Source organism: Nilaparvata lugens, chromosome 5, assembly GCF_014356525.2.
Source record: "Nilaparvata lugens isolate BPH chromosome 5, ASM1435652v1, whole genome shotgun sequence".
In the NCBI taxonomy this organism is placed as follows: Eukaryota; Metazoa; Arthropoda; class Insecta; order Hemiptera; family Delphacidae; genus Nilaparvata; species Nilaparvata lugens.
This window is the reverse complement of record NC_052508.1, coordinates 34,857,925-34,877,078: the sequence shown is the minus strand read 5'-3', so window position 1 is coordinate 34,877,078 and position 19,154 is coordinate 34,857,925. Positions and strand designations below refer to the sequence as shown.

Below are 19,154 nucleotides of genomic sequence, written 5' to 3'. Positions count from 1 at the left end.
TCTTCTTCTTCTTCTCTTCTTCTTCTTCTTCTCTTCTTCTTCTTCTTCTTCTTCTTCTTCCTTCTTCTTCTTCTTCTTCTTCTTCTTCTTCTTCTTCTTCTTCTTCTTCTTCTTCTTCTTCTTCTTCCTTCTTCTTCTTCTTCTTCTTCTCTCTTCTTCTTCTTCTTCTTCTTCTTCTTCTTCTTCTTCTTCTTCTCTTCTTCTTCTTCCTTCTTCTTCTTCTTCTTCTTCTTCTTCTTCTTCTCTTCTTCTTCTTCTTCCTTCTTCTTCTTCTTCTTCTTCTTCTTCTCTTCTCTTCTTCTTCTTCTTCTCTTCTTCTTCTTCTCTTCTTCTTCTTCTTCTTCTTCTCTTCTTCTTCTTCTTCTTCTTCTTCTTCTTCTCTTCTTCTCTTCTTCTTCTTCTTCTTCTTCTTCTTCGTCTTCTTCTTCTTCTTCTTCTTCTTTCTTCTCTTCTTCTCTTCTTCTCTTCTTCTCTTCTTCTTCTTTCTTCTTCTTCTTCTTCTTCTCTATATCTATAAAAGGCTAAGCCCCTACAGACTGAAATCACACCACAGCCCAAACTACTGAGCCTACAAACTTGAAATTTTACACAATTGTTTATGATAGCCTCAAAACATCCTCTAAGAAAGGATTTTCAGAAATTTTCCCCCCTGAGGGAGCTGGGGCCCCCCAAAACTTTTGTACTTTTCAACCGCTCATTGCACAGCAAAGACATGAGAAACTTTTTTGTTCTGCTACGAAAAAAAATTAGATCTACGCAGAAAAATTCCGACCAGGAGCAGAGAGGGATCCAGAAGAGGGCATTTTTTGAAAATTTTCATGTAAAATCACACTACAGCTCAAACTAATTGGCCTACAGACTTAAAACTCTGCACAAATATTCTTCAAACATGCTTGACGCGCACTAAGAACGGATTTTGAGATATTTTGCCTCTAAGGGTTTCAAAGGATGAAAAAGGATTCAATTTAGTAAGGTTATGGACATGGTAATGTGAATGCCATATGGAACTGAGAAAATTGACACATGATATTCTAACATATGTTGTAATCATTGGATAGCTTAAAATAATTTTATCAATCAGCTGATCGAATTTAATTTTCCATGAATCGAAAGAGCGAGCTTGCCACGTGTTTGTTCCATTGTTGTATGCTTGGCCAACTCTCTTCGCGCCTTCTATCAGCTGTATATGGAGTCTCATACATTCCGATTAGAACAGAGCACAGAGATTTTCTTTGGTTAGGAGTTTGTTGATAATTCTTTTTTCAAATTCAAATTTTATTGCAAACAAAAATCACATTGACAAATTTCTTAATAGACAACAAGATCACAAAAACAAGATGTCAAACACAAATCTACTTGTGTTAATATTTTTTGATCAAAAAGCACCTAGGAGTGGATGAGAGATGTAATTTTTTATATTTGATCTAAATGGTTATTCATATTGTAGTAGTCGGGGTCACTTCAATCAAAGTTTTTTATTTTGTAGCTAATAAATTTTATAGGTATTGATAATCCATAATGTATCCAGTGTCCATAATCTAAGTGATTAAACTACTCAAAATTAATGGCTTACTGGTCCTTCATAGAATTGAGCCTGTCTTTTTTCAGCATTGACTATTAAGTGTGATCTCTAGGAAGGCTGTTCAAGAAGTGTAGTAGTACTCGTTAAAATTAACTGATGAGATGGGGGATGGAGTAAAAAAGCCTGCTGGCTCACAAACATCGGTCTTCATAGCTATATTCTCTCTCAATCAATGCGCTCTCTCACACATCAGTCTTCTCTTTCTAGAAAAAGAAGTTCATTATTTCAGTAGCACCACTCTCACAATTGACACGCGCACTCACTCACACATCAGTCTTCTCTTCCTAGAAAAGTCCATTATTATTATTATTATTATTATTATTATTATACACTGTGTTGTCTACTCATTCTGCCGCTGTTCTGTTCTGACTGATATGCTTTTGAGTAGCCTGGCAGCCTGGCTGGCTATAGATGGTATTTTATTGCTTCAACAGTGTTATCAAAGAACACTTCATTTGACTAATTCTTCTAAATCGACATACAAGTTCATTAATATATGAGTTCACTATATTATATAGATACAGTAAGTGCTGAAGGCTGTTAATAAAATGGTTCATCCATAGACAAATAAAAATCATGATTCTTCATTCTTGAGATTTAAATATATTTATTTTGATTTTAGATAGGAATTAATTTTTCCAGTAATAATATTGTTTGGAGTTCAGGATCAAATATTCCAATGTATTTATGTATATTATCAGGAAAAATCACAAACAAAAAATTATTCAAATAATATAATAAATCAAATCTAATCACATTGGTTTTTTTCTATCCATGATAACATGAAACAGCTGTTATGTAGCTAAGGTGAACGTTATATTTTAGAGCTCCAAATTTAAGTGGTGGTCTTTATTTTGTGAATTTAACGTTTTTTTCATGTTTTTACAAAAGTTTTACTACCAATCTATCCAAATTTAAAATTGTTTATTTTATTCTAATCTATACTCTCAGATTGTGATCTGGTGTAGAATTTGAAATGGACATAACCTATGTATAATATTTGGACAATTTGAAACTAAATTAGGAAATTGAAAAAGTTTTGGTCAATAACCTTTTTTTCTTTCCCGATCATTGTATCGTTTGTGCTAACCTAATAAATAAATAAATAATTAACAGGGCACAAAAATTCAAATCATACAACAATGCTACATCTTCTGCAACCAAATAAAACTTATAACTAACATAATAGAACAAAGTATATTTACATATGAAAATAAGTATATTTATAATAGCTGGATAGGCCTACAACTGACTCGCTAATTCTATGTGCTCAATGCCTTTGTGTTGAAGAACAATGTCCAACCACCTGTTGGAGACATCTGATTCTACCTGCGAAGACCCATCCCCTCTTGCAACCTTGTAAGTGAACTTTTCTGTTTTGCAATCTTACTTTTTCTTTTGCTCCAATTTCTTTTTCCTTGCCTCATCAATATAAGCAGGATTTCTTATCTCCATTGATCTGGTGTGTCGGGGATCCAATAATTCCGGAAGCAAACAGTGAAGATAGAATTTCTTCAACTTCTCCTCCATCTTACTCTTCCAAAATTCGTCATCCCTGATAATTTCTTCTATTTTTATGCTTAGGGGTGTCCACAAAGCGAATAAACATTTTCTTCTCTTTGTTATATGAAGCTGCCCCTGAACTTGGTAGAAGAAGTTATGATTTCTGTTGATCGTAACTTGGTTTTCAACCAAGCTCAGGAAGGGAAACTTGTTTGCCCTGATTGCATCTTCAGGAGTTAATCCTTTACATGATTCTGGGAACTTCACTTCAATTAAAGAATCTTCACCAATAAGCCCATCTGGAGTTGCTCCGAGGTATGGTACCTCACTGTCGATGAACAGACCACATTTTCGTATTTCTTCACCGAGGACCTCTTCCATTTTTATAATCGCATTCAACTCATTCTTTTACCGTACCGTGTAGCAGAGCAATCCAAGTTAGTGTAGAGTAGAGTTTTGACTAGGCTCCCACAATTCGTCATTTCACGTCTTTTACAAACCGCTCCGAAGTTGGAAGCGGTCAGCAATTTTCGCCTTTCCTCCTTCCATAAACCACTATCACTTTGCAAAACCTTTGTTCTCTCGATTGAAGCGAGTTCTTCGCTATTTCGGCTCAATAGCCCTAGAAATTCCTCCTTTTTTCTATTGGAAACCCCCCCTCACTACAATGACAAGGACGCAGTCTATGCACCCCCCTCCCCCGTTACCACTCCTGGACAATGACAATGTACAGTGTCATACTGTACATTATAGTTTGTGTAAAACAAGTTGAGACTTGGCCCTCCATCCGAAGAAATTACAGGGTTGCCAAATTGTGTAAAATTGCAACTTTCTCAAATTTCCAATTCAACGTCAGAATTGGATGTATAATATCATCCCCGATATCCTAGTAGTGCTAAAAAAGTTTCAAGGTTGAAGGATTAGAAGGGAATTTAACTTTTATGATAAAATTGGAAACATCGCGAAGATTTGTTTTTCTTTTGAATATCACTTCTCTCAGAATCATGTAGCGTCGTAATGCTTGATAATTTTATATCAAATGAACGGGGAGACTGTCTCCTTTCTATTGGTGTCTGGATCATTTTTATCCGACCAATAGTTATTTTTTAATTAATAATTATGTTCGTCAATGTCGAGACATTTCGAGCAGAAAACATTATATTTTTGTCATGCTGGAAACTTGGGTCGGATAAAAATTATGTTTGACACATCATCACGTCTGAACTACTGGACTAATTAACTTGAAATTTTGCATATAGGCTAGATTCTTAATTAACCAAGGATGGTTATAGGCCTATTTTCAATTCTTCAAAATTTGATTATGTCAAGTTTTCAGATTATCAAGTATGAAAATAGATCCTTGTGGAGCATGGGTTCCTGCTAGTTCAATATAACTTATATTTTTTGTTAATATTTTGTGTACGAGTTGATGAGAGATGTGAGTGATTTATTATATTTGATCTAAATGGTTATTTATATTGTAGTAGTCAGGGTCACTGCAATCAAAGTTTTTTTTGTTTTGTAGCTAATGAATGTCATACATATTGATTGTCCGTAATGTATCCAGTGTCCATAATGAAAGTGATTGAACTACAGTACTCAAAATTAATGGCTTACTGGTCCTTTCATAGAATTTATAGTATTCCTGGTGATTGAGCTTGTCTTTTTCAGCGTTGACTATTGATAATAAAGCTTTATTTACAACTAGCTTACCTGGCGAACTTTGTACCGCCAAAAAGTCAATGTATATCACAAGTCACACTTTACAGTACTTTATTTGGTGAATCATGAAATTTATCTGACAATCAATATTTTAATTTACATCTGAATACGAACTTCCTATGTGCAGCATTCATTATTCCCAAAACATATTCTTCTCAATCAATTTGTAGTAATATCTTACAGTAAAGTGTTGAATTGAAAATCAGTGTTTTAAAGATGTTAATTCAATGTTTTCATAGTTGTTGATTGTCAATAGATGGTCCAGGAAATATGCAATGTATGATGAATCACACAGAATTACATATTCTTTCTATCTTCCATTTTAGGATGAATATAAGCTTAGCTAAATTAAAAAAAATTGTAAATTATTCTGCCATTAATGAATGCAATATGAACAACTCTCTTCCATGAGGTGTATAATTTTTTCCAACATTTTCCAGTTACTCAATGATAGGGGAGTGATAATTATTTGTATTGTTCTTCTAAGAAACCATTATCTACAGCTGGTACCAATCAACTACACTTCAACTCCAAACTACCGTTTTAATACCAGTAGCCTACACAATTTATCATAGGGTGAAGTGTTCATTACAGCTGGTAACTTTACATGCAAAATCATATCATCATAATATGATTTCGAAAAAATAGGTCTGTAAGATGAATTAATAAATAATTATTATTAGCCCCCCTATTAAAATTTCTGGTCAGAAACCATCCCCGATATTCACACAACATATTCCCAAAGTTTCATGCCGCTATGTCAAGTATTATATATATATACCACTGCCCTAAACCTCTGCTCTCAACAGACTCGAATCATAGGGAACAAACAGACATTCATTTATATATATATATATATATATATACCACTGCCCTAAACCTCTGCTCTCAACAGACAGCAATAGTACCATAGCTACCAACTGTTTAATTAAATTGAAATAAATTTCCTCATATCATAATAAATTTCACAGCTATCAAATATATATATTAAATGTTCAATAAAAATGAAAAATAAATTTCATTCAAGTTCAATTCTACAATTCCTTTCTCCAATTTTAGTCCAATTCTTTTTTGATTTCTAATTTTAAATCTCCTCTTTTCTATCAATTCATAAGCTACACCTTTCCTTATTCATAACTCACTCAAATCTTAAATATCCCGTTTGTAACCGCCCCCTGAATACCCCATAATGTTCCCTGAATCTGTACCCTTTTTCTCTCCATCCGTCTGCACCGCGTAATCTGTGGTCTCTGCTGCTACAATTGTCTTTCCGTGGGTACTCTGTGGTAAACCGTTGGATTCAAAACTACAGTCTGCTCGGTTGAGGAAGGAGACTCAGTCTCTCAAAATCTCCCCCATTTCTAATGTAAGTTTTTAAGTGTTTTCAATCTATTTATATCTTGTGTCTGCTGTTTTAATATATATATATATATATATATATATATATATATATATATTATATATATATATATATATATATATATATATATTCTGACGTTATTTTTGTGAATAACGGTTTGCCTGGCTTGGCCGCAGTCGGTAAAGCATGAGTACAAAAATATATAACTCTGGTTGTGGTTCTTAGAATACAACTTAGATAAAATTCTTATAGGCTCGCTCAGGAGCTCCCGCAGTTCACTGCTCTTGGACAATTCATATAAATCTCTGGAACGTATTATTATTTCAAGAGATTTGATTAACAATGCAATATATCGCTGAGTAAACCAGCTTATTCTATGAAGAATGAAATCAGATGGTAACTCTCTTAATATTTCAATACTGATAATTCGATAAATAAATATGAGATTGGTCAGGCATGGAAGTGGAGAATCAAATAAAGGATACACCATAAAAAATTTGATACATATATTGTACAAGTGAATATCAAAGACCAAATAAATGTGGAAACATATAGAGCAACAAGCACACACAATAAATATAAGAACAAATATATCAAAAATAAAATATCACAGATTGGCTCACTACTTCTTAGCTCTTTAGCACGAAACGTTACCATGTGCTTTTAATTCATTAATAGTATGCATCTATTCTATGCAGCTTAGGTATCGACTTGCTGCTGCTTGTCGATTTAAAAATCTCACTGTATATCTTCTCTCCAAAAATCATAAAAATAATCAATTGATAGATCATAAATCATAAATATATTAAATCTATAGATCTCAGTATATTTCTTAATATATAAATATATCTCAGGGCTTAAGTAGATAAATCAATCCAGTGAACAAGGGCTACATTATATCTTTACAAATCGCTAAATAAAATCAATGATTGAGTGAGCATATACTTATAATATTAAATTTAAATACTCCTTTAATCTATGCATCCTTAGATATATAAATTTGATACAACTCTTATCCAATAAAATATGTTTTTTGTACCTTTTTTAAGACTTGCGCAAGTTTTATAGTAATTTTTAATATTTATAACCTTTTTGATGAGCTAGCTTTCTATATTTGTTTCACTCGAAGCACTGAGGGCGCCCTAACTTTATATATTTCGATAATTTATCACTCATGTGCTGAATTTCACAAGATGTTGGCGGCGATCCGAATTTCCTGGTCGTCCTTGATTTTTGGTGGCCGAAGTCGTCCTCTCCAAGGGAATAAATAAATATTTAAATGACTTTCGCTTTAATGCAGCATCACTAAGTCTTATAAAAAATTAATTAATGAATTTAAACTTTAAGTCTTTCAAAGTACAATTTAACAAAGGGTCTTGTGCTCTACAAAAATGTAGTGTCATTCCATAGTGGTGTCTGGCAGGCAAGTGGGCAGGTTCTACCCTTATTTTCTACAATCCCATTTCCGACTTACAAATTTACATATATTTAAATAATCCACTACTACGCCATTAAAAGGATCAAATAGTCCGTGCCAATCTACCAAATTATTACCTATATCTTAGGTATAACATTTTATAATTTCTCGGACCATATCTGATACATAAACTGAGTAGTGATAATTTATAAATTCTTATCATCTATAGAAATATTTATATATACATTTGAATCGGCTCTCTATTGCCGCCCATTGATTACTGCAATTTGATTGGTTCATGCAAATTCACTACTGTATCCATGCGCCTAGGAACATCCTACTTCCTTAATATTCTAATTTATTTTTATTTGATGGTTTATGTATGTTTATTACAGATAATAAATACTTTTGGACTTTATAAGTTGTTTCTCCCTCTACAACAATTAGCCATGTGCTTTCCAAAATCCTCTAGTTGAATACTATATGTTTAAAACAAATCTTTCATTTGTTGTTATCGCATTTGGCGATAATAGAATAGCTGTTTTACTTCAGACCTATGAAATTCTTCCAATTAGCGATTTTGCTTGCCTATCAAATTTGACTCTGTTACAATAAATAAATAAATAAATATATATATATATATATATATATATATATATATATATATATATATATATATATATATTATATATATATATATGTATTATTATTATTATGCATCAAATTCCCTTGTATGGAAATCGCTAAGTATTTACTTTGGATGCCGTACTAGATCCTTATTTCTACGATTATTCCAAAAAAATTTCATTCTAGCCGATATAGCCTCTCTTCTTTCTTGGGGAAAGACTACGTTTCTCCTCTTAATTTCCATGGGGCGTATTTCCCACTTTGCAACACTCCTTATAAATTGGTTTCTGTCAAATATTATGTCATCATCAATTCCTGCATCAGATAAGTCCTTCTGTACATTTTTAATCCAATTTCCCCCCGTCTTTTTGCTCTTCACAAAAAGTAGGATTCTCTTTGTCATTCGATCCCCCGGCAGTCTCATCAAATGTCCAAAGAATTTTAATCTCCTCCTTTTGATATCGGCAGATACTTTTGAGTATTTTTCCACAATGCAGTTCTTCTGCAGCCTATAGCCTTCTTCCGTTTTCCTTGGGCCAATTATTCTCCTGATTATTTTCCTCTCCACACGACATAAATCCTCAATATCCAGTTTGGTGTTCAAAGCTAAAGTTTCACTTGCATACAGAAACATGGGTTTAATTACTGTGTTGTAATGTCGTACCCTGGATTTTATTGAGAGACACTTCTTGTTGCAGATGTTTTGTACCAAGCCAAATCCCTTTTGTGCTTTTTTTACTCTCTCTCTTAGGGCTTCCTTCTCAGAAATAAATTCTCCAAGATATTTGAAGGATGGGACACTATTTACTTTCTCATACTTTGTTTCAAGTTTTTTCAGCTTGAGATTGGGACTTGTGGTGAAAACAGTCTTTTCAAAGGAAATCAATAAGCCAATCTTTTCTGCAACTTCTTTTAAAGTTTCAATTTGTTTTCTTGCATTCTCCTCTGACCCTGCAAAGATGACTAAATCATCTGCAAAAGCCAAGTATGGAATTTCAATTCCAGATTTCTGATTTCCCAGGATCACAGGGTCCCAACCTCCTGCCTGCTTCAGTTCCTTCTCCCATTCTCTCATTACTTTGTCTAGAGCGATGTTGAAGAGAAGAGGAGACAATCCATCCCCTTGCCTTACGCCAGTTCTTATATCAAAAGCTTGCGATATCTTTCCCATGAACTTAACCTTGGATTTAGTGCCGGTTAAAGTCTTTTCTATGATTCTCCTTGTTTTGTCATCCAGACCCATTTCTTCCAGAGTTTTGAATAAAGTTGGTCTATGGATTGAATCATATGCCTTTTTAAAATCAACAAAAATGTATATGGTGGGTCTATTGCGGAGTTTCCTCATTTGTATGATCAATTTCAGGTTCAAGATTTGTTCTGAACAAGATCTGTTAGGTCTAAAGCCTGCCTGTAGATCCGAGATTTGTGCTTCCAATTGCTTCTGGACTCTCTCCAATAGGCACAAAGATAGAATTTTATACGCAACAGGAAGAAGGGAGATACCTCTATAGTTATTCACGTCCGAGGGATCCCCTTTTTTGTGCAGTGGATGTAATAGAGCACATTTCCAGTCTGTTGGGATTTCTTCGGTTCTCCATATCTCAGTAACAATATTGCAGAGCTCTTTCTTAGCTTTTGGCCCCAGATTCTTTAGGAGTTCTGCAACAATACCATCCTCACCTGCTGCTTTGTTGTTCTTAAGTTTGTTAATGTGTCTACCTATTTCCTCTTCAGTTGGAGGTAATGAATCCGGGTTCTTGTGGAGAGTGTTCAGGGGCGGAAATGTCTCTTGAGGTTCTGTACAGTTGAGAAGCTCATCAAAATACTCAGCAAGTACGTCACAATTTTCCTGATCATTCAATGCCAATCTTTTTTTCTGAAACAAATATTTCGAAAAGTGTATCCCTTGAGTTGATTTGAAAAAGTTTTGTAAAAGTCACGTGAATTATAATTTCTGAAGTCCGTCTCAATTGAATCTAATTGAGAATTTATGTATTTTCGTTTCTCTTGCCTTATCGTTTTGTTTGTTGTTTTTCGAGCCTGTAAAAAAGATAGATTGTTCTCTTCCGACTTGTTACTGTTGAGTTTCAGGAATGCTTCATGACGGAGCTTAATGGCTTCTTCACATACCGAATTCCACCAAGGATGCTTCGGTTTCTTTTTCAAGGAGATTTGTTCCTTAGCAATTTTAGTTATTTTGTCACGAAAATCAGTCCAGTTAGTTGTCGGAGTGTCTTCCCACTCTTGGATTGTACTAGACTCTTTCAGTTTCCTAATATCAAACTTTGGGGCTACAGAAGGAATTACAGTCTGTTTTCTTCTAGGTGTAAAGTTGATTCTTATTCGGCTTAAGTAGTGATCAGAGTCTATTTTTGCCCCTCTTCTCAATTGAATATCACGGATTTCTTTCTGGTGGAAATAGGAAATTGCTACATGATCGATTTGGAATTCACCCTGGGCTAAGATTGGTGATCTCCATGTTTTCTGTTTCTTGGGTTTTTTATTGAAAGAAGTGGAACTGAGTTTCAAGTTGAAGGTTTGACAGAGTTGGATCAATCTCATTCCATTCCTGTCGGTCATTTTGTGGGCAGGAAACAGTCCTACGGTTTTTCTGTACTTTTTTTCTCTACCTATTTGCGCATTGAAGTCCCCTAAGAGGATCTTGACATCTTCCTTGGGTATCTTAGAGATTTCGTTTTCCAGTGTCTCTCAGAACTTTTCAACCCCTTCTTTGTCCGACTTGTTATCTCCATTACAAGGGGCATGAGTGTTTATTATTGTATAGCTTTTATTTTTACACTTGAACCTCAATGTCATCAGCCGATTATTTATTGGTTTTATCGATTTTACCGAATCAATTGTTCCTCTTTCTACAAGGAATGCCATTCCAAACAAATTGGCTCCTTTTCCACACTTCCTATTCGTCCCTGATCTGAAAATCCTATAATTATTATAATCAGAAACCGAATTGTCTGTAAATCGGGTTTCTTGAACCGCTAAGATCTTTTTTTTTGTCGTTTCAGTTCTTCTGTAAGCTGATGCAACTTTCCTATATATATATATATATATATATATATATAGATCATTCGGCTAAAACAAAAGCCTCTCTAAATGGAGGTAGAATGATAAGGTTGACAACTTTCAGTTCTGTTGTTTTAACATTTTTTTTTCAAATCACTTTCAAAAAGTTCATTTAGTACCTACTATTGTGTTTGAGATACTTCTGGCGCTATCATAGTTTCACAACTATTCTTTTCCACACTCCTATCTCTTGCAGTCGTTAACTATATCTATAATAAAATAAAGAGTTGGCTTATACACGTACGGGACAGGAAATTATGTTTGACGCATCATCACGTTTGAACTACTGGACTAATTAACTTGAAATTTTGCATATAGGCTAGATTCTTAATTAATCAAGGATGGTTATAGGCCTATTTTCAATTCTTCAAAATTTAATTACTTCAAGTTTTCAGATTATCAAGTTTGGAGATAGATCCTTGCGAAGCACGGGTTCCTGCTAGTTGTTAATAAGTGTTTTGTTTTATATTTTTAATTAGAGTTTTTCTGTAGATGTTAAATCCGTGGATCATAAAGAGTAGTTATGCGGTTCTAGAACTAAAACGGGAACATGCATCAACTAGGACAAACAAGGCAAACTTCGATGATTGAGCTGTCAAAGCCGTCAGTTTAAAGTAGAGTAGGTAATTCAGCATTGGAGCAGCTGCTGTTCTGCCTTTCTGGTTCCATGTGGGGAATTTAAGCTCTCGTCTAGACCTCCAACATTATTAATAGGTACTTGACAGTTGCACAGTCATACGAAGTGCAACTTATAGTTGCCAGTCTCATCTCAAAGTTGGGGTGAATTTGTTGCCGATTATAGCTGTAGAGTTGACGAGAAGGATGGACACGCCTCACTTGTGGCGATGAACGAGCCTCACCTGGTTTATATTTCAACTGCATAAATTTTTTATCAGGATCTTCCTGTCCATCCCATGCTCACGTGAATGAAAACATCATAAATGTTCCATCTAAATACTAGTTTATCATGACAAGTGCAGTAAATATTACAATATCAACTTCCTACAGATTAGAATGAAACAGTAAAAATCAAATAACCATAGCCAAAATAACTTGAGATTTTGACAATACTTGTAGAAAAACATGATTATAATATCTATGGCTCAAGTTTATTTTTCAAGCCGTTGTATTCCACACATAAAGAATCAATCAATAATAAAAGACTCGTCCCGAGTCGAGAGACTTGTGTAAGTTTTCAGCAATCACATAAATGTTCCATTTTGAAACTTATTCATGGTCTCATATAAGACATGCAGTTTTCATCCATTAGGTACCGGGCTGAATAGTGTTTAGATCTTCGCCAATATCTCATAGCTTTATTCACACCTCATTAAGGAATGTATATTTATGTTTTTGCTCAGACGAATAATGGCTGAGACTGTGTTTTTATTCAGTGTGATTTACATCAGATTTGCGTCGACTGTGTTTAGTTATAAAGCAAGCAGGACATTATTGTGAGTCGAGGCTTTAATGTCGGTGTCGGTGGGAGACTCGGTCGAAGGGGGTTGTCATGAAAGGTGTTCGACGTGACCAAACCATCTTCTCACTCTTTCTTTGTCGCATCATATTACTGTAATCCACATTTCAGCTCTCTTTATTTCACTTGTCCGGAACTTTTTTGTGGTGGTCCCGTTTGCGGACTGCGTTCCAATGAAAGTCAGTCCAGTGCCATTTTCGCATCACCATTTCTATATCCACCAAACAACTGTACAAACCTATTTCCCGACTTCATTAATCTTTCCCCGTTTTAAACAAAGAAGAGACATCGTATTCTTTGGCTCCGTATCTCGCTCAAGATCCCAAACGGCTTTCTTTTTTACTACGAAAAGGAAATTAGTATCACTTTGTAATGTTTTCAATCATAATCCTAGCGAAAACAAAGGAAGAAGATTTCCTACGGAAAAGCGTACAATGGTTGCAATTTACGGACCCGCTTCCAGAAACTTGAACGAAATTGTTCCGTGCCGCTTCAAATGAGATTAGCTCACAATGAAAAGTTATATTTTGTATGAAACTATTGTGATCAATTGCTGCTTGCATTGTTATCCGGGAGCCACTTAACAACAGTTCTAGGTACTGTAAAAGGTCCTAATATTTTTACTCCAGTTTCAGATAACGAAGCTCAACTATAAATTGCAAAGAATCCTGCTTCGTCGTGCAATGTTCCAGGATAAAATTATCCTTATCACATGATTTACAGTACATCAGAATTTTTACGGTGGAATCGGATCTTTTCGTCAAAAACAAAGTCTCGAAGATTTGTTAATCAGAACTAAGTGATTATTTCATTTTAATTCAACACTGTCTTCACATTCAACACATTATGCGTGTATTAAACTAGTAGTTCTGTGAACAGTAGACCTCAGTAAGTTACATTGACCTGTTGTTATTTTTTCTCAAAAATTATTAAATAATTAATCAATTTAAAATATCTAGGAAAATCCTAAATAAACATAGAGCTTTCTGTCCTATCGTACCGTGACGTGTCGTCCCAGAATGTGAGTGTGAGTGTGAGTGCTGTTATCAGGTCTGGCTGCAACTATCTACAACGTTGATGGAAAGATACATTTTCAAGAAGTTCGATGTTTTTGAACGGGTTGTAATATTATAGTCCACTAGACAGCTGATTTATAATGAATAATTCTATAGTCTGATTTTTACTCCAATACAGTATTGGCGTATGAAGTAGGCTCCTTTTTCCTTTTATATTATCCTTGAAATGCAAAATTTCCAAAAACCTTGTGTATACGTCGACGCGCAATTTAAAAAGGAACATAACTATTAAATTTCATAAAATCTATTACCGCGTTTCGCCGTAAATGCGCAACATATAAACATGCAAACATTTAAACATTTCAATAAAAATATCGTGGATTCAATATGAGAAAATCAATATGAAGGAGGCAAGCGGGAAATAATTGGCCTTGAAGTTCCGTTTAATCTCTCAATTAGATCAGGGTTCAGTATTCAAATAATTGTAAGGTCCAGTAACCGTTGGTCTAGAGATTGCATCAGTCCATGTTGTATTTTGCAGTCATAGATTCGAACATTTTTCCCCGGTGTTTCAAAAGTTACCTACAGCTGCTGGTCTCATAATCTCTCAATCATCATTACCATCATCATCTTCATCGTCCTTCCAATTTAACTTCGCGAAAGCCCAGTATTTATGTTCTGAACGTAACTTGAAATAATAGTACTAAATTTGAGTCCTTTTAAACTTATTGAGTTGGATATTTGAGATTACAAAGTTCGATAGCGTGAAAATTACGTTTTTATGAATTATAATCAAGGTAGATGTCGAAGTAATGAATCTGATATCGCTGTTGAATAAGCTCAATGATAATGAGTTGCATAGGGCTTTATTGGATTGAAAATAAAATCAGAGTACCCTTTTTTGTATTTGATTTTCGTTTTGTGGCATTTTTGTTTTCGCTTGAATTTGATAATGTCACTAATGATCTAAAACAAAACATTTATGTAATCTTGTAATATGAAACGGGTGGTACCTTGAACCTATTTTTATTTCAAGCTTAGTAATGTTTCGACTAAAACTTCCGCGGTGATTAAAAATATAATTGCTATTTTATTTCTCTTCATGCTCCGTACTCTGTATCATTATTGAATAAATTAACTGGTAATTGTCAACCAATTTTTGATCAAAACTCTGTGAATAAATTAGTTTTCTTTCTTAGACCATTATCAATATCTAGTAAATTGATACCACGACATCATCATCACTATAACTCAGCTTGCTCTGTATCCTTGTTGCATGTTCCTAGTCCAGATTCTCTAGTCTTTAAATTCGCTCAAAACATTACCTTTACGCTGTACCTGCGTTGTGGACTATCCTTATAAGCCTGAATACGTGACATGGTGTTGTCAAGTGTGGTTTGCATGCATGCATGTTGTTGACGAGCCTTCACACCTAGACTAGGCCTATTGGTGGTGTTGCAGGGTGTCCTCGCTTCAATGAGAGGGAGGGCAGCGACGGGTGAAAGTGTATTGAAAAAGAGGCGGAGGCGTTTGTTTAATCGGCGTGAGTGTCGTTGGTTCAGTAACAGTACACGTCGTTCGTGCGATTTTCTTCCAAGTCACGTGTGTAGCGATGTTCTGAATAGTTTGCTTTCGGTTGGAGTCCAAATTGCATTTTTCGATTTCGACACGGTTGTTGCCGCCGTCGTTCGACAGATAGCGAATTTTATTAGGAAGTTTAATTTCCTGCTAGATTGCGGTGGCGAATAGAATCACAACGATGGTTTCCCCCTTTCATTAATGAGTCTCCTCCCCTCTTATTCCTCTCCACGCTGCTTTTCATTATTTTATCGACCTTTCGGCTGCCTCCAGCTCCAGAGGAGAGATGGTCTGGAAGGTGATGATTTCGAATAGAAGCGCACATTGTTCGAGTCCAGTCATCTTCGAGACTCTGTTTTGATTGGATCTGCTTCCGTGGAAGCTCGTCATTTTCTCTGATCGAAATACAATCGTAATAATGTCCTCTCCACAATTCATTGGAACTTGAATTATAAACGTAATAATTCCCGACTAAAGCCTTCTGTGCACACCACAGAATGTGATGAAACGTCAAATAAAGAGTGATTTGAGAACTATTGAGGACGATTATGATAGCCATAATATGGCTATTCACAATTGCTTGTCATTCCAATATCTTAATATATTTTATTATAATATATAATCCTGTTCAAGATATTGAAATACCAACCAATGTGAATGGATCTCGACCTTTTCGTCACTCTGTTATTTTTCTGTATTACAGTAAAAAAACTTATCAATAAATAAATATATATATATATATATATATATATATATATATATATATTTAAAGAAATATGGCGTAGCCAATGATGCAAATAGAATGGAGAAAGAACGAAGAAACGAGAGGAGACTGGACGAGGAAGATTATCTTCTATAAATTGGAAGTATGTATTAGAGGAAAACTGAGAAGTGGAAATGAAGGATGAGATCAATAAGAAGATTATTTAGAAGATTTAAGAATATCATTGAAGAATACTAGAGGAAAAGCAGAGAATAACAAGGTTGAGATAGATGTATAATAGTGGAGAAGTAAGCGATGAATGTCTAAGAGACAGTTGGGACCTGAGTTTCGGACCATTAAATTTGGGGTGAGTGGGAGGTGAGAGGAGGAAGCCTTTGCTGGTTGCACGTCGAAAAGTGAGCTCTAGGGCGTTCAAAGTGCTCCTTTGAGGGAGCTTTCACCGACCTTAATGAAGAAGGCGCTGGCGCTGGCTGATTCCTTAATCTAAGGCTAAAGCTAATCAACGAGTAAACGCAATTTATCAATCAAAGTGTGCAGCACATATTGTATGTCGCACCACATCCCGGCAAAGGCTCGGTAATCCCAGCTAAAACGTACAAGCCATTGTAGCTTGTCGAAAGGTTGCTCGATTGGAAAGTGCATAATGTAGGTGCAGGTTGCTCAGTATTTATGAGTAAATTGCTGCTAAGGCTGCCATCTTTTATCAAATGACTTAACAGATTTCATATTTAAGGTAGGCGCACACAGATCGTCATCGGACGGACGGCACGGATCGGACGATTAGATTTGATGCATTGTTTTCAATTGGAGTGCGCATACTTATCCGCATCATATAGGTATGAGCACTCCAATTGAAAACAATGCATCAAATCGAATCGTCCGATCCGTCCGATGCGTGCCGTCCGTCCGATGATGATCTGTGTGCGCTTACCATTATAGGGAAAACTCTCAAGTTGAACATGTATTACAAAAACAATGAATGATTGATTATAACAAAATATTGTTGGCATGGAAATCCTATTCTATACTATTAAACGAGCAATTTCTGTTTATATATTTGTTTATATGTCTGTATGTCACCGGATTTCGAAAACGGCTCTAGCGATTCTCATGAAATTTGGAACATAGTAGGTTTATGATATAAAAATTCGATTGCATCAAGTTTCATCCCTGGGAAAACTCGCTGAAGGACATGATGGACTCATGATGCATGATTTTGGACCGCCTTGAAGAGCCGAGAAGAATGAAGTGTAGTACGATAAAATCTGAGCATTGTGTCAAAAGTTATAAGTGTTTGAAATTTTGATGCTTGAGGTGTCCATAGGCCTCTCCACTAGGAAATGCTGAAATGAAGTGCATCTAACGGGTGATTCTCATTGAATATAATCTCATGAACTTATAATCAATGTGCGAAATATCAATACGAGGGCAATGTAGTTGGTAGTAATGGTTGAAGCTGAAAATTAGGTGTTTTTCACAATACAAGGAGCATTGTTGTCAGTTGTACCTGGTAATCTATATGAGATAGAGCGCTCTACCTGATCTCAGATTGTATAGCACAAAATTACGCCCAAAGGTATTTTGAATTGACATCTAAATTGTAACAATCGGAAGATACTGTTGATCAAAAACTAAAATTCAACAAAGTTGATTTTTTCTTTAAATTTCACTTATTTTAGAAAAATCATAACTCAGTACTCATTGGAGATAGAGAGTTCCGAATGATCTCATTTTTGACCGAGCGAAGTGAGGTCTAATATTCAAGTCGACGGTTTTGCATTTCTCCTTATGTTTATATTTTCGTTTATATTTATGTTCCGCATTTACAGCGAAACGCAGCAATAAATTTTCATGGAACTTGACAGTCATGTTCCTTTTTGAATTTCGCATCGACGTATTCATAAGGCTTTTTGAAATGTTGCATTCTAAGGAAAATACAGAAGGAAAGGGAGTCTCCTTTGAACGCCAATATTACCGTAAAAATAAGACTATAGAATTATTCATCATAAATCAGCTGTCGAGTGGATTATAAATTGCATGCAATTCAATATCTCAATGTAACTTAATGAAAAAACAGCTGCTATGTGGACTATTAATTGCATGCAGTGAGGCATGCAATTGATAACTTGAAATAGCATAGTATTTTCTTCCGACTTTTCTCTGCTTTCAACTCGGTAAGCTTTTGATAATAGTAGCATAGCTGTTTACATAAAATTATTAGCATTGTCGATACAACAGCCCAAACAGCCATTAGTTGTTTACACACCGATATGCCGTCGAGCACTGCCGTTAATGTTTTGGAGATTATTCAAAATAAGTTATTGAGGTATCTTTATTTTAAAAAGTATAATACATTCTGTCCAATAGCTTTTCCCACTGAAACTTCGAGGTCAACATTTAAAGTCCAAAAATTAAAAACCAGAAGATCCATTAGAGCATTTTAATGTTATTATATAAAATTCTAAATAATAATATATTCATGCCAGATTTCATCAATTTGTAAAATGTCCATGTTCCATGCTATAGATCAAGACTTAATATGATATTTCAAATACCGTTTGTCGGAACCGCTCACCATTTCATTTCAATTCCTACCTAAATAGAACAATAGACTAAACCCATTCCTTGACCCCACCCATTCTATGACCGCTACAATACATTTAAAAGATCTTGTGAAACATTATGCTGCTCAATTGATGATTAAATAATTATTTATGAGCTCTACTAACTCTTTTTTTAATTGTTTCTTCTTTCGTCCTTGTGTATACATATTTTTCATACCCCTTTTTTATACCCCTTCACTGACTTTCCTGAATTTAACTCAAATATCGTCCTTTTCTAATCTTATTAGTTATACTGAATCGTTGTGAATATTTATTGAAGTGCGATATATATTTTTTCCTTTTTAATTGTAAAGTTATATATATATATATATATATATATATATATATATATATATATATATATATATAATATATATATATATATATTTACACCGAAACCGACACATTAGGACATGACATATTTCACTCTGATGGATTTTTCAACTGCGCGAAGTCTACTGTTC

At 34.7% G+C, this 19,154-nt stretch overlaps 1 protein-coding gene across 5 annotated transcripts in view; it reads left to right on the top strand.

Moving 5' to 3' along the window:
* LOC111056951 (1-phosphatidylinositol 4,5-bisphosphate phosphodiesterase classes I and II) overlaps window positions 1-19,154 on the top strand; it is a 282,347-nt gene that overhangs the window by 121,051 nt on the left and 142,142 nt on the right. The window lies entirely within an intron of this gene.